The sequence below is a fragment of the Myxocyprinus asiaticus genome, chromosome 27 (assembly GCF_019703515.2).
Source record: "Myxocyprinus asiaticus isolate MX2 ecotype Aquarium Trade chromosome 27, UBuf_Myxa_2, whole genome shotgun sequence".
Classification (NCBI taxonomy): Eukaryota; Metazoa; Chordata; class Actinopteri; order Cypriniformes; family Catostomidae; genus Myxocyprinus; species Myxocyprinus asiaticus.
This window is the reverse complement of record NC_059370.1, coordinates 31,744,905-31,769,122: the sequence shown is the minus strand read 5'-3', so window position 1 is coordinate 31,769,122 and position 24,218 is coordinate 31,744,905. Positions and strand designations below refer to the sequence as shown.

At 38.4% G+C, this 24,218-nt stretch overlaps 1 long non-coding RNA gene across 1 annotated transcript; it reads left to right on the top strand.

Annotated features, from left to right (window-relative positions):
- The first annotated feature begins 12,932 nt into the window (after window positions 1–12,932).
- Window positions 12,933–23,229, top strand: LOC127418387 (uncharacterized). The gene is made up of 4 exons (XR_007893419.1): window positions 12,933–14,088; window positions 15,767–15,837; window positions 21,248–21,374; window positions 22,634–23,229. It is a non-coding gene; the product is annotated as an uncharacterized LOC127418387 (long non-coding RNA).
- Window positions 23,230–24,218: the final 989 nt, after the last annotated feature.

Below are 24,218 nucleotides of genomic sequence, written 5' to 3'. Positions count from 1 at the left end.
CGACAACTTTTTAAAAAACATATTTTTTTTATTTTTATGAAAAGGCACATTTTGTTCTTGTCATGTGGTGTAACCCTGAGAAAATGTAATGATATTTTTGAAAAAAAAAAATAAAAAAAAAAATAAAAAAATCATTGTATGTATAAAAAATATTTTTTCAATTTAATTTTTTTATTTTTTTATTATTAAAGATTACGTTGTTTATCTTCTCATGTATTCAAGGTGGAAATAAAGGATTACATTACCTTTTACTCTATGATTAGACCACATTTTTGTTTTCTTTCTTTCTTTTTCTATTCTTTTTTTTTTTTTTTTTTTTTTTTGAAAATGCTGTAAAGGTTTTTTCAAACATGTATTAGACCAGATTGAACACAATGATTACATTTCTAAGAACTTGACACAAGTGTTTTAATTTAAACTAGATTTTTTTTATAAAGATTTCTTATTTTTAACTCCTCAGACAACCTTATTTGTCAATGACCCGTAAGCATTATCCCCAAAAAAATCAAAAATACAATTTGACACCACCATCCCCTTTGAAATTGTTTGACAAATCGACCACTGACAACAAGCATTGTTGATCCGCTGGTTTGACTATATCCACACCGACAATCATGCCATTTCTCGCCGGGAGAGCATGCAGGTACATTCACCTGAAATCTTACCGTCACAAGTGAAGAGGTATGTTATTAACTATATTCACAAAGTGTGTTATTTTTTTAAATTTTCTTTTTTAATGTTATTTCAAATAAAAATGTAATGTCTGAAATATCCCATAATTTACAACTTGAAGTTTTAATAAACTTGAATCTGTATCTTCTATACAAGTTATTATTAACAGTAATTACCTAACACAGCCTGAATTAATAAAAAAATACACTGAACTGAAAGTATATAGAGGAAAATACCAATATTCACATGTCTTGATTGTACTTTTTTAAATGATATTTGAACAGTAGGCTACATGCACATACTTCGGTTTCATGTTTTCACGTTTTCTTCTACAGTAGGCTAAGGATTATTATTATTATTTTTATTTTTTTTGGAAGTGGACATTTTCAAGTTTGATTTTTGTCAGATCAACCGCTCTAATGCAAACTTGAAAATGTCCACTTCCAAAAATATATATATACAGGTGCTGGTCATATAATTAGAATATCATCAAAAAGTTGATTTATTTCACTAATTCCATTCAAAAAGTGAAACTTGTATATTATATTCATTCATTATACACAGACTGATATATTTCAAATGTTTATTTCTTTTAATTTTGATGATTATAACTGACAACTAAGGAAAATCCCAAATTCAGTATCTCAGAAAATTAGAATATTACTTAAGACCAATACAAAGAAAGGATTTTTAGAAATCTTGGCCAACTGAAAAGTATGAACATGAAAAGTATGAGCATGTACAGCACTCAATACTTAGTTGGGGCTCCTTTTGCCTGAATTACTGCAGCAATGCGGCGTGGCATGGAGTCGATCAGTCTGTGGCACTGCTCAGGTGTTATGAGAGCCCAGGTTGCTCTGATAGTGGCCTTCAGCTCTTCTGCATTGTTGGGTCTGGCATATCGCATCTTCCTCTTCACAATACCCCATAGATTTTCTATGGGGTTAAGGTCAGGCAAGTTTGCTGGCCAATTAAGAACAGGGATACCATGATCCTTAAACCAGATACTGGTTGCTTTGGCACTGTGTGCAGGTGCCAAGTCCTGTTGGAAAATGAAATCTGCATCTCCATAAAGTTGGTCAGCAGCAGGAAGCATGAAGTGCTCTAAAACTTCCTGGTATACGGCTGCGTTGACCTTGGACCTCAGAAAACACAGTGGACCAACACCAGCAGATGACATGGCACCCCAAACCATCACTGACTGTGGAAACTTTACACTGGACCTCAAGCAACGTGGATTGTGTGCCTCTCCTCTCTTCCTCCAGACTCTGGGACCCTGATTTCCAAAGGAAATGCAAAATTTACTTTCATCAGAGAACATAACTTTGGACCACTCAGCAGCAGTCCAGTCCTTTTTGTCTTTAGCCCAGGTGAGACGCTTCAGACGCTGTCTGTTGTTCAAGAGTGGCTTGACACAAGGAATGCGACAGCTGAAACCCATGTCTTGCATACGTCTGTGCGTAGTGGTTCTCCCCCACATTTTTGAATGGGTTTTGTTTCACAATCCTCTCCAGGGTGCGGTTATCCCTATTGCTTGTACACTTTTTCTACCACATCTTTTCCTTCCCTTCGCCTCTTTATTAATGTGCTTGGACACAGAGCTCTGTGAGCAGCCAGCCTCTTTTGCAATGACCTTTTGTGTCTTGCCCTCCTTGTGCAACGTGTCAATGGTCGTCTTTTGGACAACTGTCAAGTCAGCAGTCTTCCCCATGATTGTGTAGCGTACAGAACTAGACTGAGAGACCATTTAAAGGCCTTTGCAAGTGTTTTGAGTTAATTAGCTGATTAGAGTGTGGCACCAGGTGTCTTCAATATTGAACCTTTTCACAATATTCTAATTTTCTGAGATACTGAATTTGGGATTTTCCTTAGTTGTCAGTTATAATCATCAAAATTAAAAGAAATAAACATTTGAAATATATCAGTCTGTGTGTAATGAATGAATATAATATACAAGTTTCACTTTTTGAATGGAATTAGTGAAATAAATCAACTTGTTGATGATATTCTAATTATATGACCAGCACCTGTATATATATATATATATATATATATATTTATTTTTATTTTATTTTTTTCTTGAAATCATTCCGAGGTAACACAGGACAGTCAGATAAACAGATTGGAAATAACAGTTGTGTACATCAAATTCAAATAGCACAAAATATTCAATAAACACAGTTGCATATATCACTAGAACATAGTTGACTCCTTAAAATATTCCAAGAATGGGCTCCAAACTTTAAAGAAGAGACCAGCTTTTGTCTCACTTCAAATTTAATCCGTTCCATTTTAAGGGCATGCAAAAGATCTAAAACCCAATGACGATAAGTAGGAGGATCTGCTGATTTCCAGTTAATAAGTATGGCTCGTCTAGCCAGAAGTGTTGTAAAAGCTATACTATCGGCCTGCCAAGTGGTTAATTTAGTGGTTTCTGGAAGAATACCGAACAATGCCGTTAGGGGTTAGGGTCAATTTCTAGAAAGAAATGTCTGAGAAACACCTAAAAACTTGAGACAGTTTAGGACAGGACCAAAACGAGTGTTGCAGTGTGGCCGGTTCAGTGGTGCAGTGAAGGCAGGTTGGATCGAGATCACAGAATATTTTGTTAAGTTGAGCTCTGGACCAGTGAACCCTATGCACCACTTTTAACAGAATGAGGGTGTGCCTGGACTTAATTGATGATGTTTGTATTCGGTCTAGGATTGATTCCCAAACATTCTCCTACAGCCCTATGTTTAGTTCATCCTCCCAGAGAGCCTTTAGTGACCCTTTGTTTTGTATTGATTATATTGTAAATCGTAGAAATGGCTCCTTTCATGGATTTGTGTTGGTCTAATATGTCTTCAAGAATATTTTTAGGTAGAATAGAGGGGAAATTAGAGAGATTTTTGCAAATGAATCTCAGAATCTGAAAAGTATTGAAATAAGTGAGAGCTGGGTAGGTCGAAATTTTCCTGGAGTTGAGTAAAAAATGCAAAATTATTGTCTACATATAGCTGACCAACTGTAACTAGACCAAGAGCCCTCCAAGTATTAAAGGCCCCATCTAACAGGGAGAGTGGATTGCAACAAATGAGTGCTGTAGGGCAAGGGTCTTTAAGATCTAGCGCTTAACAAAATTGAGACCAGATCCTTAATGAATGCTTGACAACTGGGTTTTTTATTTAAATGTTATGCTTGAGGGGAATTGACGAGCACAGAAAAGATGTTAAGATCGCCAGAGAACAAGAAGCAGCTTCCATCAGCACCCATAGGGGTTTCTGCAGCTGCAAATCATGCTTCACCCAATGTAATATATTTCTGAAGTTTGCTGCCCAATAATAAGTTTGTACATTAGGAAAGGCCAGACCACCCAAGCCTTTTGGTTTCATAAGGTGTCTTTGACTAATACGTTTTGCCTTACTATTCCATATGAAATATAAAATATTCCTTTGTAAAGCAGTAAAATATAAATATAGGGAGGCACTGAAACAGATACAAAAACTTGGGAAGAACGTTTATTTTGATAACATTCACCCTTCCTATCAAAGAGAGAGGGAGACACTTCCAGGACAGAAAGAGAAGCTTTATATGGTTATGTAGAGAACTGACATTGGCTTTAAACATGTCAGAATGTTTACGGGTCACCTGGACCCCCAGATATTTGAAATGATTCCTAACAACCTTAAATTGAAAGGTTGAATACGAGATTTGAAGGGAAGATGAGTTCACTGGGAACAATTAACTTTTAGAGAGATTTAACTTGTATCCTGAGAAAATACTAAAAGATTCTAGAATGGAGAGGGTCTGAGGAATTGATGTAAGAGGGTCAGATAAAAATACAAGAAGGTCATCTGCATATAGGGAAACTTTCTGCTGTAGACCTGCACAAATTAAGCCACAAACTTGTGCATTGGAACACAGGGCAATTGTGTGGGGCTCAATAGCTATAGCAAATAGTAGAGGGGAAAGAGGGCACCCCTGCCTAGTGCCCTGCTGAAGTGTGAAATAATCTGAAGAGACCTTATTCGTTCGCACTGAGGCTTTAGGTGCAGCATAAAGAGTTTTGATCCATGAAATAAAGGTGGGGCCGAATCTGAACTTTCCCAAGACATAAAAAATATATTCCCATTTAACACGGTCAAGCGATTTTTCAGCATCAAGTGACAGTACCACCTCTGGATCATTTGAATGGGTAGCATATAGGACATTAAAATGACGCCTAATATTAGAAAAAGAATATGAACAGGTGAAATATTTGGCACAGAGAGTTTTCAAGACGGATGGATAAAAGCTTGGCTAAGGTTTTATAATCACAATTCAACAGGGAGATAGGATGATATGAGCCACAATCTAATGGATTCTTGTCTCTCTTTAGGAGCAATGAAATAGTTTCTTGATAAAGACTTGGAGGCAAATTACGTTTTTGAAAACTTTCAGAGAAGACCGAAAGCAAAATTGGTCATAACAATTAAAAAAAATCGTATACAATTCGTCCGGAAATCTATCTGACCCTGGGGCTTTGCCAGATTTCATGGACGTAATGGCTTGATTAATTTCCTCAGTTTGAAAATCTTTCTCTAAAAGATCATGGGACATCATGCTAATGGTCAAATTCAGTATAATTCAAAAATGTGCTCATTAAAGACATATCTGGTGGGAATTCTGAGGTGTACAACTTAACATAAAATTGTTTGAATTGGGAATTTATTTCTTAATAATATACAGTAGTGGCTCCTGATTTAAGTCTGACCTGGGGTATCAGATGGGATGCTTCAGCCTTGTGAATCTGATAAGCAAGTAACTTCCCTGTCTTTTCACTTTGTTCATAAACCCTATGTTGAGCATGCAAAAGTAATTTTTCTGCCTCATCTTTTGTGTAGGACTTTGATATTAACTTGTGTTCCATTTGTAAGAACTGACGCACTTCAAAAAGTTTAGAGAGGAGTCTGAAGCTTACTGGGCATCAAGGATAGCTATAGAGTTAGACAATTCTTTAAGGCGTCTTTTCCTCTTGATTTTTATGGGAAGAATAGGAAATTGTTAAACCACACAGATAACATTTCAGGCTTAGAAATGTGGTATTTCCTTTCAGAAGGTTTCATATGACGAAATGCATCACATATACCATATTTTTGCATAAATGATTGGACAAAAGAGGCACAATTTGATAATGCTATAATATTTTAGAGGATCTATCCAGTGGGGGGACATAGCACAATTAAAGTCCCCACCTAAAATGAGTGGGTTTGAGTGAATTTATTTCCCAAAAAAAAAGGGAAATAAATGTAGAATCATCATAGTTAGGAGCATACACATTCACAAGAGTAAGAACGGTTGAGAAAAGTGTTCCTGTTATAATAATATATCTGCCTTTATGATCAGCAATAACTTCAGATACCACAAAGGGGGTGGATTTATGCACTAAAATTGCAAAGCCTCTAGATTTAGAGTGAAAATGTGAGTGAAAAACTTGTCCTACCCAGTCCCTTTTTAATCTAGAATGGTCAGTAGAATGAAGGTGTGTTTCTTGTAGAAAGAAAAAATCTGCCTTCAAACTCTTAAGATGGTTTAAAACTCTATTGCGTTTAACAGGATTATTGACAGCCTTGCAGTTCCAGCTAACGTATCTCAACTAATTGAAGTTATCGTAATTATTACTAATACTCCTCATTTAGAGGAAGAAAAGGAAAGTATGAAAATGTTCAATGAATGAGACTGTGGCAAGGAGGAGGGTGGGACCGGGCCGTGATGATGCATGCCCAGCCTCTAATCAGGCTAATCAAGCCCACGAGAGGGATAAAGGTGGCCAGAGGCAGAGAGAGAGAGCTACAGGCAGCTGTCCTGTATGTGTGTGTGTGTGTGTTATATGTCTTTTGCTTTAAGTTAATCATTAAATTATTATTTATATTGTCAAGCCAGTTCTTGCCTCCTCCTTTCTCTTTTACCCTGTTACAGAGACAATTGGTTGAGGGGTAACACCTGTGAACCAAGCTACCACTCCCCCTGACGAAGTGTACGCTTCCCTGGGTTAACACCCCAAAGTACGTGTGAGTCTTTCTTTGTTGAATTCGAACATGACTCCGCAAACCATATAAGCCACATTACAACAAAAATAGGACATTGCATTGGGAAAAAATTAAATAAAAATAAATAAATAAATCAACTTGCTTCTGGTACACAAAACACTAATAATGTGATCATTAGAATTACAAAACAGCTAGAATCCCTGAGAAGCTAAGGCTTACTTCCATTGAGCATGTAAAATATTACATAAGCTGGTGAATTTAGTAAAAGTGAAGAGCTGCCTGGAAATTACCCTACAGTTATACTCAGCTAGCCAGCTAGCGCCAGGTAATTAATCTTAGTTCCCTATCTGTCACTCACTTGACGTTGTGTAGATTTAGTGACACTAGGTGTCACTCTTGGGAGCCCCAAACACCTCTGCTTTTTTTAAAAAAGGCCAATGAGAATTGGCGAGTGGAATTTGCATGCCACTCCCCCAGATATACGGGTATAAAAGGAGCTGGTATGCAACCACTCATTCAGATTTTCAGATTTTCGGAGCCGAGCGATTCTATTCATTGAGCTGAATTCATCCGCCGAGTTCATTCACCTCTCTCTGCTGGATCTTACAGCGCATTTCAGCGGATTCTCCCCCTCTGCATCTGTGGTTTGCACTGGGCGCTTCGGCAGAACATTTAAAAAAGTATATTCTAAAAAAGTATATTTTCTTTCTGAAAGAGTGGCACACACTGAACGTCTTTTTAAAGATGCCTTTCCGTTTGTGTGTTATTCCTGGTTGCGGTCGTTATCTCTCTGCTTCTGATGGCCACGATCGCTGTCTTACGTGTCTGGGCACTGCCCATCTGGAGACATTGTTCGTGGATGAGTCATGTCTTCATTGTGAGAACATGACCATGGCAAAGTTGTGATCGCGGCTTGCTCTCGCGGCTCCACAAACCCTGTGCAAGGTCAGGGAGGACGGGGAGCAAGTCATCCTAGTAGCACCCTACTGGCCCACCCAGACATGGTTCTCGGATCTCACGCTCCTCGTGACAGCCCCCCCGGCTAATTCCCCTGAGGAAGGACCTTCTTTCTCAGGGACGGGGCACCATCTGGCACCCATGACCAGACCTCTGGAATCTCCATGTCTGGCCCTTGGACGGGACGCAGAGGACTTAAGTGGCCTACCGCCCGTGCTGGTAGACACGATCACTCAGGCTAGGGCTCCCTCTATGAGGTGCCTGTATGCCTTGAAGTGGCATCTGTTCGCTAAGTGGTGTTCTTCCCAACGGGAAGAACCCCAGAGATGCACAGTCGGATCGGTGCTTTCCTTCCTGCAGGAGAGGTTGGAGGGGCGGCTGTACCCCTCCAACTTGAAGGTGTATGTAGCCGCTATTTCGGCTCATCACGATACGGTAGATGGTAAGTACTTGGGGAAGCATGACTTGATCATCAGGTTCCTGAGAGGCGCTAGGAGGTTGAACCCCTCTAGACCGTGCCTAGTTCCCCCATGGGACCTCTCTGTAGTTCTTCAGGGTCTACAGGGAGCTCCCTTTGAGCCTCTGGAGTCAGCTGAGCTTAAGGCACTCTCTTTGAAGACTGTCCTCCTGACTGTGCTCACTTCCATCAAGAGGGTAAGGGACCTGCAAGCGTTCTCTGTCAGAGAATCATGCCTGGAGTTCGGTCTGGGTTACTCTCACGTGATCCTGATACCCCGAATGGGCTATGTGCCCAAGGTTCCCATGACCCCTTTTAGGGATCAGGTGGTGAACCTGCAAGCATGTACCACGTGTACCACTTGCACATAGCGCCTTTCCTCTCCCTTGAGGGGAAGACGTGTGCTCTTGACCCCCAGTAGTGTTCACAGACTGTGATCCCTGGATGACTTTCCTCCTTAGCCCTGTGGCAGTTGAGTTTGCGGAGAAACTCGCTGCCAGCTCAGTAAGTGCGCTAATGAGGCCCTGTACTGAGGTAGGTGTGCCGCATGTGCTGGTTCCCCCAAAGGCAACCCCATGTGATATTTTCTGCAAAATCGTTTCCCTGTTGGTAAACTGCATCTTCCTTGGGCAGGGGCCCCTCTGCCCCTGGTCACCATGCTTTGTAGAAACTCCTCCCCCTTTGGGTAGGACCAACCATGGGACCCCTCCACATGACATACTTCCGACAAGGCTCGGTAAAGACTGTGTGACGTATTTCCACTCAAAATACCCCTCCCCCCACTTTATCTGGGCGGGGTGTGACACCCCCATCCCCCCCCCCCCCCCCAGACACTTATGGCTCCCAGTCAGTTAACAAATTCCACTCTTTTTGGGGAGAAAAGAGAGGGAAAAGAGGCCTCGGCTGGGCTAGCCTGTCCCTATAGTTGGGCAGTCGACTTGTTCCTGATGGACCATTCAACGCTCATAAGAGCGTTGGGGGAGGTTACGTGATGGCCTGGTGTGCTGGCTACGAGGCACACAGCAGTCTGCCCGTCACACACCGCCAGTACACGCAACACAGTTCAGCTAGCTGTGGCGTTTTTTATAGGGACCCCTAGTGTCACATCGACACAATGTAGAGTGAGTGACAGATAGGGAATGTCCTGGTTACTTTCATAACCTCCGTTCCCTGATGGAGGGAACGAGACGTTGTGTCCCTCTTGCCACAATGCTGAACTACCTGCTGAAATGGCCGGGACCTGGTCTCAGCTCCTCAGCACAAAACCTGAATGAGTGGTTGCATACCAGCTCCTTTTATACCCGTATGTCTGGGGGAGTGGCATGCAAATTCCTTTTTTCAAAAAAGCAGAGGTGTTTGGGGCTCCCAAGATTGACCCCTAGTGTCACTACATCGAAACAATGTCTCGTTCCCTCCATCAGGGAACGAAGGTTACGAAAGTAACCAGGACGTTACATCACCCAGGCATTTATATCAGATAATATAGCATGTATATATAACATGGCTTGAAGAGCCATGATCTCCTTCTGCAAAGAAGTTACAATAGGTTCTAGCACTTGAAGGTTAGTTGTCCACTCTGAGGTTGCATTTTCAAGCATAGTTAGTCTCTCCTCATGTGTTCTGATATCTGATTTCACTAACTACGTTTCCATCCAAGAATTTTTTGTGAAAAGTTGTAGCGCATCCAAATAAAGCTGATGGAAAGAAAATTATCGCTAAAATGTCACAAGTGTATTTTTCCATTTAACTCTAGCACATTAACTCTATGTTGATACTTCAAATGTCACGAAAAACTGGTTTGGAAATACTTTTTGTCGAGAAAATTGGCATTAACCCAAAAATGTAGTGTCATATGACACAATTTACCTAAAACGACAAGGTATAGCCTATATCCTTAAAAGCCAATTTATTGTAGGCTTACGTGATTATGGATTGATCTTAACGCCATAGCACAGACCCAATGCTGCAAACACGACACTTCCAGGAGTGCCAACACAAATATTTCATATCTTGCACATCGACAAGTGCACGGAGAACAAATTAATGTACACTTTTTGCATTTAATTTAATCGCGATAACCATACGTTTATTTATTAAAGTTGCTTTTCCACACCATTCAGAATAATAGATGACAGTCACTGAATTAGCCCATAATAAAAAAAAAATATAAATAAATAAAAACAAAATTTCTGTGCACAAAGATGTTTTAAATGAAAAATAAATACACAATTCTAGGAGAAATGCTTAAATGTGCTTTTTGGAACACTAACATAACCCAATTCTATAAAATTATTGTTTATACTTTTGAAAAAATGCCGCCAAAATTCCCTGTAACTATTAAATTAAGTAAATTAGCCTACCAAATTAATAAAGCATTAAATAAAATAATTACCAAATGAAAAAGAATTCTATTTTTATACCTATATATGCTTTTTCTTTTACACAAACTTAAATTAGCCTTACCCTGTTCTGTAGATGAAAAAAGTCGGCTGAATGACATTCCCAGAATGACTATAAACTGAACTATTTGTCCAATGCTAAGTTCACTTTCAGAAAACAAGCTTTTGAACATTTTAAAACTTTTAAATATTTTAAATCTAACTCTCTTTACCTTGGATCGCATTTGCTGAGCTTCTTCAGAAAATGTAAATTGTATTATGATGCAGTCAAGTTCAGTTGGTCAATAAAAGTTGCTGGACAAATATGCTGGACATAATGCAGTTGTGATGGCGATGCTTTAGATTAGATGATTGTTTAAAATAGCCTATTGAATATCAGGAATGTATCATATATGTAAAACCTGATATTACACCACATCAATTTTTCTTTAATAGCTGTGCACACAGCATATACACGTCGATGGATGGTCCTTATACTAAGACTGAAAGTTTAACCCACTACTTGGTGCAGGTTGCCAGCTTGAACAGGGCCATGATGAATTGCTTTCGGGTCGGAACCGGTGGCAACCTGCGATAGGAGCAACATCAGGACCAATTTTACAGTCCTATCAGAAGGGCAACTGCTCCCTTTTGATTGCAAATCCGTCTTCTGATTACTTTTATTTGTGAAATTAAAATGACAGTAAGCTGTCTAATTTCAATTAATTGTCTCAAAACTTTGTGAAAGGTACACAATTAGCGATAACCACATTTCTGTATGAAAACGGCTTAAGGGCAGATTTATTTTGCGATAAACCAAAACTTATGCGACAAAGTGTTTTTTTTAGGCATGACGTCATCACGCACACCATTTTTATCAATAAAAGGCCATTTGAATGGAAACAGGCAGAAGACGGCAAATTACGCAAACATTTTTTACGCATTTTCACTTTGTCGATAATAAAATAGCGTGAAAATTGGATGGAAACTAGGCTACTGTCAACAGTGAGTTGTGCATCTCCTCTCATAAAGACGATATCTTTTCAGATCTCGGCTGCATGCGCGTCAAACTTTTTATATGTTCCAGCTTCCAAAGTTTTAATAGCAGCCACAATAGCGGCACCATCTGTAGCATTAAGTTCCTCTTTGGCTTGCTCTGATGTAAATCCGCTAGTGTTAGCTGACTCAGCCTTTTTCTGTCTTTGAGCCTTATTTGACATTTTAAAAGCAAAGATAAGCAAAACAGTCCAACAGAACTGTTTAAAAAGTGCTGTGTGTGTGTGAAAGAGTGAGTAAAATCTTTTTCATAGCTGAACTATGTATGAACTGTTTTTAGCTGTATTTAGCACTCCAAACAGGATTGACAACACAAAAGCATGTGGCTTATTCCATACGCAAGTTAACAGACAGTTGACAATTGCGGTTCCATTCACATAGCCCATAAAAACTAAACTCAAAATTGGGTTGTGAGTCCTGGTCACTTTAGTCATAGAATGCAATTGTCAATCTTTTTCATAGCTGAACTATGTATGTACTGTTTTTAGCTGTATTTAGCACTCCAAACAGGACTGACAATCGTATTGTGCTACTGTGTGAATGTAGCCATTGATAAAGCGGGTGTGGAAAACTGGAGTGTCTTTTGGGATGAATGCAGCTTTGGTAGCATAATGCTAAAGATTTGTTTTTCATTTTTACTTTGCTGGCCTAATGATGATTTATTTACCCTTTGCACCTCAACTAAACTTTTTTTCCCCCTGGAAACATAAATCATGCAAATTATTCCCCATTTCTATGCCGGAAATTGTGTAAGAGAGGTCAGTTTCTCATATTTTCTCTGCCGAATTTAATGGGCTATTAATGAAGATACACGCAGGATCCTGTAGTTAATAAGACATGTGTCAGGTTCCCCTTTCCTGCAGAAGACATAGTGAAGAAGCACTGACCGTCCCGCTGTTTCTTTGACACCACTCATCAAAAGGGGTGGGTGGGTGGTGAGGCACAGAGCGGAGAGGAGGGGAAGGAAGAGGATGAGCAGGGGAGGGGGATGTCAAGGCAGAATTACTCCTCATTACTGAGCCGGATGAGCCAGTAAATCACGGCTCTCCATGCCAGCAACTTTCTCCCATCATCACTCAAAATAGCTCTGTTAGAAGCCGCTCATGCCTGCTGACCTGTAAAACCGCAATGCTGCATCCTCACAGATCATGTTTGAGTGGTATGCATGTGTGAAGAAAACATGTCTCAGATTAAGGTGGCCAGATGCCCCGTTTTTCCTGGGAAATTCCCGTATTTAAGCACCTTTTCTAGTGCCTGACTTATTCAGAAAAAAAAAAAAATATATGTTTTGTCCTGTATTTCCCTTCTCCTAAAATTTCTCTATTGCCTATGAGGTTTTCTCAGTCATGTGAGTATTCTAATCAAAGGTAGCCAAGGATACTGCTTGTAAAACCAATAAAATCACACTATGTTATTTGAAGTACATGATTGGATTAAACTATCCAATCTCAATCCCCTATCAACAGACATCCAGTTAGTGAATTGATTGAAGAGTCAGTTTGAAAGAGCACACAGATGAAACTGCGGCTGGAAAAATGTCAAAGAAGCGTGCATGTACATTTAATGAGGATCTTCAAAAAGAGTTTATATTTCTAAAAAAGGAGTCACAGACAGAGCCTAGTAAAGTGAGGTGTGAGATTTGTGGAGCTCAATTTTCCATCACCCATGGAGGCTGCACCAATATTGCACAGCATGTTCATACAAAAAAGCATGTGGATGCTGCTAAAAGTAAGTCTGCCACACCAAGTGTTAGCAATTTTTTTTTTTATCTGACAAGGTGCATGCAAGTGAAGGGCTTTTTTGCTTATCATTCTGTTGTGCATGGCCACAGCTTTGCACATTCATGACCTGGGAAAAGTCTTGCAGGCCAGGCAGGAGGAATCATTCATACCCTTTGACATTAAAAAGCAGTTGGATGCCCTGGTTGAAGCTGGTGGCATGCGAGCAGATTATTTATTTTGTGCAGTGAGAAACTTTTATTCAGCATCAGTGGATTACCTCCAAAATTGGAGCTGCTCATTAGAGAACACAGAAAAACTTGAGTGGGCCCTACTGAGAGACATTCCAGAGTGGTAAGACTTTCAGAGCAGCCTCGAACTAATCCAGAATCCCTGTTCTCAGTTTGACTGATGAAACCACACTCTTTGATGAGTGGGCTTGCGCAAAAAACGTTGTCACTCGTCACATCACTGAGTAGAACATGAACAAGACGGCTGTGTCTGAGAGATGGACAGATGTTTTTCATGAGCTGGAGAGCAAGACCAGAAGTCTTAGCCAAGGTTGTGGAATTTGTTTTATGCCTGCCTGGGACATCTGCATCTGTGGAGCGTGTGTTCTCATTAATGAACACAGCATGGACACCGGGTAAATCACCGGGTAAATCTCAACAATCATGAAGGCAAGTAAGTCTTAATTTTGGACTGGACTGCTCTGCATTTTATGATAAACTCTTGAAAGACAAGCGCACACTGAGAAAAATTGCTGGCAGCAAAAAGTACAAGGTGACAAAAGTAACAGATGCGGATGCACCCTCTACTTCGCATTGATCTGCACCTAGGTAAGGATTTCATTTTTGCTGGGAGGGGGCTGTCCTGTTTTCCACAAGTAGGAATCTGGTCACCCTATCTCAGATGCTATAACAATTCCAAGCAGGTGAGGGTTGTGTTTGGGAAGCACTTTTCTGCCAAAATATTTTGTAAGAGAAGTCCTAGGTTGGAATTTTTATGTATTAGAACATTGACTGCATCTGAATTTCCGTACTTTTATAGTATGTACTTAATACATTGAAGAATTATTTCTCAACCTGATGTACCTATGTTTTTTTTTAGGTATTCAGGTACAACCTAAATACAACCTTAGCGGTCGAAAAGTTGTCTAATCTACTGTATTAAATTATTTGGGAGCATATGTAGCAGTGTGCCGGTCTCCTTTTTTACTATGAACTGTTACTTAATGGTGCACGTTAACTAGTTTTTGATGTGCAAAGACTACCTCCATTTTCAGTTGTGTAAATACATTGCCAAACATATATCTATATCCTCCATGTTGGTATTACACTTTAAACCGAATGATCTCGGACCTATGATATAGTAAAAACAACTGCAATTTTTCAGGTTTCAATTTGCAATAACAACCTGCTGATACATTTTACACAGTGTTAGCTCTACATACAATGGGATAAAGTATAAAGCAAGAAATACAATTTCTTTAAAAAAAAAAGAAAGAAAGAAAGAATGTGTAGCAAGGTAATACACATATTCGGACACAGGGACTGTGATAGAATTGGTCTGATTCTTCCTGGTCTAACCTTGGCTAATCAGGTTATGTCTCTGCAATACGTTTACAAATAGCATGTTTCAGCACCTTGACACTCGTCATGCTCCCTTGTGAAAAATGATGTCTCACTCCATTACGTTCCTGCCGCGCCAACTGCTCGTCCCATTAGACGCCGTGCCATGTCGCGCCGTGTTGCTGCAAGCTCCATTGGCCTTTATTTCACCATCAGCCAGATGAAACGGTTGATATTAACAATCTGTTTCTTGATGTATGCCTGTCTCTGATATCATCTGGCATAGCTGCAGTGCCCATTAGTAACTGTGTTACGTTTCAGATGGTATTTAATGAAGAGAAGCCTCTCGACAGGTAATTTCACTCTTCACTTTTATTTGATATTTACTGGCTGCTGGCATCCAATTTTACATAAAAATTAAATTAAATGAATAATGGTAGTCAGTTCCCAGAAACTGCACAAAATGTCCACTGAAGTAGCAGCGTCAGTATGATCCCCAACAAAATTGATTCCTTCCCTAAAGTATGTAAATAATATTATAATTATATAATTAATCACATATATACAGTTTCAGAGCAAATTATCTTTTGTAACACCTACATCAAGACAACATGCACCTTCCTTAGTAATATCTGAATCAGTACATAAAATCCCAATATCCAATGTAATACCTGTCTGAATAGCGCTAAAGACTGTTGACCAAAAGTCAGTGAAAATTGAAAAAAAAAAAAGGGTAGTTCAACAAGCACAATTAAAATATGCCTGAAGTAGATTTGCCACTCTTCTCAGCATCTAACTCGTAGGCCAACATGAGATGAATAGAACAAATAATCAGCTGCAGTCCAGGAATTCGTGTCAGAGAGATATATTTTTGGCTTTGGATAGTTGTTAAAAAGACCTGCAGATATTGACATTACCTCGCTTGATTTTTATTGTACCATCACAGTGAACGGACCTCCACGAACAGTGCAGAGACTTCATAGAGCACGTGGAAATGACACCAAGGCAATTAAACAAGTAAGTGCAAGTGGGCAGCATGATGCCAGAGGGCCCTCCCTATCCCGCCACGGTCAGATAAGAGAGATCTATGAAGCTTGGATAGGTCACACAGATCAGACTGGATTTGCAGCCTTAGTCCCAAGGCTCTCTGTATGGGTTCTGGTGTGGATATCCTCGGGAGTCATGGCTATTGCTTTAGCTAGCCTCTCTCTTTCACTCCCTCCCTCACAACTTCTCATGGACTAAAGGCTTTATCAGCTTGTGCAGAAGAAACTAGAACACCCATCTGAAGCACAACTCAACATATATGTGCGGCTTCGGCAAAAGTAGCTGGGTTTTTGAAAGACTCTCAACGGGAGTTTGGTGAGCACAAATATGTGGTTATGAGGAAACTTTAGTTTTGGAGTTATGGATACGGGCAGAATTCAACTCAATAGAGCAGCGCTACTGAACATGCGGCCCTCGAGCGATCTTTTGCAGCCCGTGTGATGATATTGTCATCAGAAATATATTTATCAGCAGCCAATCAGATCTGTATGAATTGTGAGGTGTTCATTTTCATGAGGATTTAAGCTAGTTCTCTACATTGCTGAATCAGAATCAGAATCAGAATCAGCTTTATTGCCAAGTATGCTTACACATACAAGGAATTTATCTTGGTGACAGGAGCTTCCAGTGCACAACAATACAAAAACAATACAAAAACAGCAGCAAGACATAGATAATAATAAAAAATAAAAAATAATTATACACATACGTACAGACACACACATACATACATACACACATACACATGGGTAATGCAAATCTAATACAATCTGTTATGTACAGTGCAAATACAAATCTGTTATGTACAGTGCAGATATTTTTTTTTTCTTTTTGTTTTTTTTTTTCTCAGAGGAATGAAATGGCAGAAGAGGTTGGATGTGTTGGATAAATATAAGAAAGACTAAACTGTGTATTGCACATAGTTATTGCTCAATGGGGCAATTTAACTGTTCATGAGATGGATACCCTGAGGGAAAAAACTGTTCCTGTGCCTGATGGTTCTTGTGCTCAGAGCTCTGAAGCGTCGGCCAGAAGGCAACAGTTCAAAAAGGTAGTGAGCAGGGTGAGTGGGGTCCAGAGTGATTTTTCCAGCCTTTTTCCTCAATCTGGAAGTGTATAGTTCTTGAAGGGGGGGCAGGGGGCAACCAATAATCCTCTCAGCAGTCCGAACTGTCCTTTGTAGTCTTCTGATGTCTGATTTCGTAGCTGAACCAAACCAGACAGTTATTGAAGTGCAGAGGACAGACTCAATGACTGCTGAGTAAAACTGTATCAGCAGCGCATGTGGCAGGTTGAATTTCCTCAACTGGCGAAGGAAGTACAACCTCTGCTGGGCCTTTTTCACAATGGAGCCAATGTGGGTCTCCCACTTCAGGTCCTGTGAGACGGCAGTGCCCAGGAACCTGAATAACTCCACTGCTGCCACAGTGCTGTTTAGAATGGTGGTCAGTGTTGGGGTGTTCCTCCTAAAGTCCACAATCATCTCCACCGTTTTGAGCATGTTCAGCTCAAGGTTGTTTTGACAACCTTTTGAATCACATTAGTGAGGTAATTCAACTGCAAGAGGATATTACAAATAAATAATAATAATAAAAAAACATCAGCATATTTCTACACGCGCGTTCATACATAGCACATGTGCGCTCACGCGCGCTCGCCATCTCACTTGAGAGTTACTCAACGGCGTGAATCTGTCAAATCTGTTGAATAGGTCGTCAGAGATGTACTCCTCATGACAACAGTATTTACAGGGAAAAAAATAATGTTGAGACGCCTTCACGCAAATGCTTTAAGTGATCTACGTTACTTTGCGTAAGGTGGGTGAACAAACCTTTACAACTTATCACTGAAGACTAATATTGGCTATATCGCTCTTGTTGAACACATCTCAGGTGTATGTGATGTTGAACACTCATGGTGTTTATTAGTTGACAATCAGTGACAACATAACTGATCTATATCAGAAAATAACAACAATAACTGTAACAATTATGTTTAAAATAATTACTAAAAGGTATAGTTGACCCCAAAATAAACATTCTCTCCTCATTTCCTCACCCTCATGACATCCCAGATGTGTATGACTTTATTTCTTCTGCAGAACACAAATTAAGATTTTTAGAAGAATATCTCAGCTCTGTTGGTCCATACAGTGCAAGTGAATGCTGGTCAGAACTGTGAAGCTCCAAAAAAAAAAAAAAAAAAAAAATCACATTAAGGCAACATAAAATTAATCCATATTACTCCAGTGCTTAAATCCATAAATCAAAAGCAATAGGATAGGTGTGGGTGAGAAACAGAACAATATTTACAGTAAATCCTTTTTTACTATAAATCTTCACTTTGACATGCGGTGCCTGTTTAGTTTCATTTTCACATCTGAAAGGGAAAGTGGAGATTTATAGTAAAAAAATAAAATAAAATAAAAAGAAAAAGAAATAATATATATATATATATATATATATATATATATATATATATATATATATATATATATATATATATATACACATATACACACACACACACACACACTGGCGGCCAAAACTAATGTACAGATTTTGCTCTTATGGAAATTTTACCATTTACCATACCAGTGGCATTCAACACATCACAATGTATAGTCAGGACATTAATAACATGAAAAATTATTATTACAGTTTGACAAAAATATTTCAGAACTTCTTAAACTACTTCAAAGAGTTCTCATCAAAAAATCCTCCATGTGCAGCAATGACGGCTTTGCAGATCCTTGGCATTCTAGCTGTCAGTTTGTCCAGATACTCAGGTGATATTTCACCCCACACTTCCTGTAGCACTTGCCATAGATGTGGCTGTCTTGTCGGGCACTTCTCACACACCTTACAGTCTAGCTGATCCCACAAAAGTTCAATGGGGTTAAGATCCATAACACTCTTTACCAATTATCTGTTGTCCAATGTCTGTGTTTCTTTTGCCTCTCTAACCTTTTCTTTTTGTTTTTCTGTTTCAAAAGTGGCTTTTCTTTGCAATTCTTCCCATAAGGCCTGCACCCCTGAGTCTTCTCTTTACTGTTGTACATGAAACTGGTGTTGAGCGGGTAGAATTCAATGAAGCTGTCAGATAAGGACATGTGAGGCATCTATTTCTCAAACTAGAGACTCTGATGTACGTATCCTCTTGTTTAGTTAATCTCTTTCTGTCCTTGTTAGAGTCAGTTGTTCTTTGTCTTTGAAGATTGACGTATACACCTTTGTATGAAATCTTCAGTTTTTTGGCAATTTCAAGCATTGTATAGCCTTCATTCCTCAAAACAATGATTGATGAACAATGAATGATGTTTCTTTTTTGCCATTTTTGACCTAATATTGACCTTAAAATATGCCAGTCTATTGCATACTGTGGCAACTCAAAAACAAACACAAAGATAAGCTTCATTTAACAAACCAAAAAGCTGTCAGCTGTGTTTGATATAATGGTAAGTGATTTTCTAGTTCCAAATTTGCAATTTAGCATGATTACTCAAGGATAAGGTGTTGGAGTGATGGCTGCTTAAAAAGGGGCCTGTCTAGATATGATCAAAAACGACTTTTTTCAAATAGTGATGGTGCTGTTTTTTACATCAGTAATGTCCTGACTATATTTTGTGATCAGTTGAATGCCACTTTGGTGAATTAAAGTACCAGTTTCCTTCCGAAACAGCAAAATCTGTACATTATTCCAAACTTTTGGCCGCCAGTGTATATATATAAAAATTCATTATTTATGTTCAGCAGAAGAAAGAAAGTTATACACATCTGGAATGGCATGAGGGTGAATAAATGATGAAGGAATTTTCATTTTTAGATGAACTATCCCGTTAACTAACATACCAACACTCTTACTATACAAATGTTAACTTATAATTGATATATATATATATATATATATATATATATATATATATATGTACAGGGATTCAGCCTTGCGGCCCATGACCTTTCCAAAGTTGAGTAGCCCTGCACTAGAGTAAGACCTCTGTTGACAGCAGAACAGCAGTTGTATTCTTTTTCTTTTTTATTTGGCATGCCCAATTCCCAATGTGCTCTAAGTCCTCGTGGTGGCTCACCTCAATCCAGGTGGCGGAGGACAAATCTCAGTTGCCTCTGCATCTGAGACAGTCAATCCATGCATCTTATCACGTGGCATGTTGAGCACAGCATCCACGCACAACTCACCACATGCCCCACCGAGAGCAAGAACCATATTATAGTGACCACGAGGAGGTTAACACAACGTGACTCTACCCACCCTTGCAACTGGGCCAATTGGTTCCTTAGGAAGCCTGACTGGAGTCACTCAGCATGCCCTGGATTCAAACTTGCGACTCCAGGTGTGGTAGTCAGCGTCTTTACTTGCTGAGCTACCCAGGCCCCAGCTATTGTATTCTTATCTGGAGCTGAGCACAGATAATAAAACGTCTCCCAATACCTGATTTTTCAATTTCATTCCACAAGAAAGGAATGCTATTGATCTGGAGTTCATCACCCTGATGTATCGATTGTGTGTTTAAAAATTTCCAAGAATAGATGTGCTGATGCTCTGTGTTTCGCTGTGTTTTTACTCTGTCTTTGTGCATAAGTAAGCTATGCATTGGAGTAAATCAGAAACAGAGAGCATATGTGAGAGTGGAATATCATGCACATTGACAAACAGATACTTATCACAGCACTTGGTAGTAAAACACCTGTAGAACAAAAAAGTTTAATATTACTGTTTAGTTATGGTTAGTTGACGTGACATCATGACACTGTTTACAACTGGTATTAAGATGTGATTTCATGTGATTCGATCACAAGTGATCATCAGCAACAGGTGTAAATGGGGTGCAAAACATTTTGTAATCTGATCACATAAACCACATATGAAGGTTGCCAAAAACAGATGTGACCACCTCACATTTGAGGTGTAAATGCTAATCCGTCCTGAATGCATCTTGGGCAGCAGTGAAACGCCACCGCCTTTACTTGACAGTTAACTGCTGCACCAAAACAAGAGTTTAAACTTTGCCAATTATGAGCAGCTTTAAAAGGAAAAAGTCATCTGAACAGAAAAACTAAAAATACATACACAAAAACGAGAAATTCACAGATCATTGTCAGTGTGTCTGATATTAACATGTCGGGGAAAAGATGAGAAGCATGAACATCTGAAACTCTTTTAATACAAGTACTCCACTAAAATAACAGAGAATTCTTCTCAAAATGTTGCATTTGTGCTTAGATTAAATTTCAACTGCATCTTGGAGATACAGTGTGCCATTCTTATTTGCGCTTTCTTTGTCTTTTATGGTTTTTCTACTGTTCATTATAATGCAGTCACACACTGACATAGTGATTGATGTATGTTGTCATGAAATTAGAGACCCTCCCCTCGAAATCCGAACACAAGTGCTCAAAGGAGATCCATTTAAGCGACCAGGTGTAAACAGTGATGTGTTTCACCTGACCACGTGGGATCCAATCACCCAAGACGCATCTTAATACCAGGTGATTTCATGAATTTCATGATAACGAATAATGTGTTTGAAAAGCATTCAATTAAAATTTTTGTTCGGATCATGTAGAAAGCATTTTGCACTGTTTTATAGGTGTTTGTTTTCTTAAAATTTGATACCTGTCAAAAATGATTAATAGAAAATGTGGCAGTTAATTTAAAATTGTCTCCGCTCTCATTTTATTGAATTTAGATGTTTCCATTAGGATTTTGAATGTATAACAATACAAATTACTTTAAGGGTCTTGAAGCTAAAATGTTATTTATGTTTGCTTCAAAACTAAAAATAACAAGACCATTAATTTTAAACTGTCTTGTGGTGTGACACGCTAAACTGCATCTAAAACTATTTAAAAAAAAAAAAAAAATTGTCAAATTGTATTATATTTATTGTACATGGAGATTTAATGACCTCATTTTAACTCATAGACTACATGAAATTGCCTATTTCTACATTTAAAAATGTATTTGTCACCGCAGGACCAATTAAATGAATTATTGTAATGATTAAAAATGGTGGAAACTTAATTGAAAAGGCCAACAATTACAGCATCTAAAACAAAGCACTTTCCTTATACAAATATATAAATTTGTACCTAAAATATTAAAGTAAAAAAAAAAAAAAAAAATTGATAGTTCTATTTGTCAACTACCCTATACTGTAAATGTTACACAACATATAGCTTTTGTCTGTTATAGTATATTGCATCCTCTGATTTGTGTTGGTTTAGATAAACTATGCTATTTGTTGTTCTTTAAAAAAGCAATTAAGTGCTCTTTTACTCCCTGTATGCATTATAAAATAAAATCTATTTATTATACTTGACAAAAATTGGCCCAGTTGACCTATTGTTTTTTTTTTTTTCTTTTTTTACTTCTTTTCAAATCTAACGCTACAATTTTTACAGTTACAAAAAACTATGCCTTTTGCATGTTGTGTTACTTCAAAAATGAACCAGTGCTCTACACCACATGATCCAATATAGAGCCTTCGTGCACTGCAATACTGTCAACAACACTCAGTTTTACTTGTAAGATAAGAGCTCCCTTATTTTAATGCAGAAAGTAGAATTCATCCCATCTCTTCATTTATGTTGAAAGTCAGAGTGCTGTTTCAGAAGTGTGTTAAGGCAGGCAAATTGTGTCGAGGAACCTTGTAAAATAAGGTAGCCGTCCACTCTTCTGCTTTGTATTGAAATATAAACTCACTCCAAGACTTCATTTGTTCTATCTGCCATTAATCCATTGCCAGGCATCTTCCATCCCAGGGCTTAGTGACCTCTTTTCTCTCTTTCCTGGTTGGAGATTGGGAACGCAACAGGGGGCACAGGATCTCCCGGAATACCAATTGGCCGCACTGGAGGGGATGGAGCTCAGGAGCTTCATTATAGATTTTGTTTGAAACATGTGTGAAGGTGAATGTGCCTCTGTATGTGTCTAGCAAATAGATTGATTGAACAGTTAACAAGACAACCAGCTGATTCAGGCAATCAATCAATGAATCAATCACTCACTCTGTCTGTCTGTTTAAAAAGCTGTTTTGTCTTAGATACATATTTTATGACACTGTTGATGTTGATGATCATGGAAAAACTAGCCAAAATCAATTCCAATATACTTTGACGAAACAGTCCATATCTTTTGTCCTTCGAATATTGTTAAATCAGTGACACAAGGTGAAAACATTACTCTAGCACAGGGGTCAGCAACCTTTTTGACATGGAGTGCCATTTTTTGGCTGCCCTGTTTCTTGTACAATGCTATGTTATGACATCTTAACACTTTTACTACAGTGCATGTTGTGTAATGTTATCAATTTTGTTTAATAAATTGCACTTGGGTCCATCATTCCATCGTCATCGTCTTCATTATTATCATTGGCAGTGCCAGCAGCATCGTTACATAGGTTGGGGAGTAACGGAATACATGTAATGGGATTATGTATTTAAAATACAAAATATTAGTAACTGTATTCCACTACAGTTACAATTTAAATAATTAGTAATTAGAAAAGTTACATTCAAAAAGTATTTTGATTACTGAAGAGATTACTTTGCATTTTATTGTCATTTGTTTCATTTAATATTTAGTCCTTTCAGATGAAAAACATTTATACATATAAATGATGGGATCCAAAGTGCATTTGAACAGTGGTGAAACACTTAAGATATGTTACATTCATACGAGCAGACAGAGAAGTACGTTTGAAGTAAGTTTGGAGCAGAAGAAATAGAAATAAACCTTGTGTAAATTGTCAGCTTTACGCTAAGCTAAAATGCTATTTCTAGCCATTTTACATGCACATTTTACCAGGCACGATCATATTTTTTTATCACGAAAATTCACATTAGAACATAATTTCCTTTTTAAGTTCTTTTTTCTTAAGACCTTTGATATTAGGGCAAAAATCGTATTTTTGATAATAATTTTTTTATTGTTTTCCTGTAAAAATATCAAAAAATCCTTAAAACAAGATCAGTTAGATTTATCTTGTTTTAGAAACAACACTGCATAAGATATTTAGGTTTTTCAGAGAATGTATTTTTAACGTGTATTTTGTCTTACTGTACTGGCAGAGTTTTTATAGTCAAAACAAGTGAAAAAATCTACCAATGCTGAAGAAGTAATCCAAAGTATTTAGAATACGTTACTTACCTTGTGTAATCTAACAGAATATGTTAAAAATTACATTTTACAGCATGTATTCCATAATCTGTAGTGGAATACATTTCAAAAGTAACCCTCCCAACCCTGTGTGTATATATATATATATATATATCAGCTACGGGCCGTGCATTTTAAGTCTAGGACTTCAGTGTGATTCATGCCATTAAGAA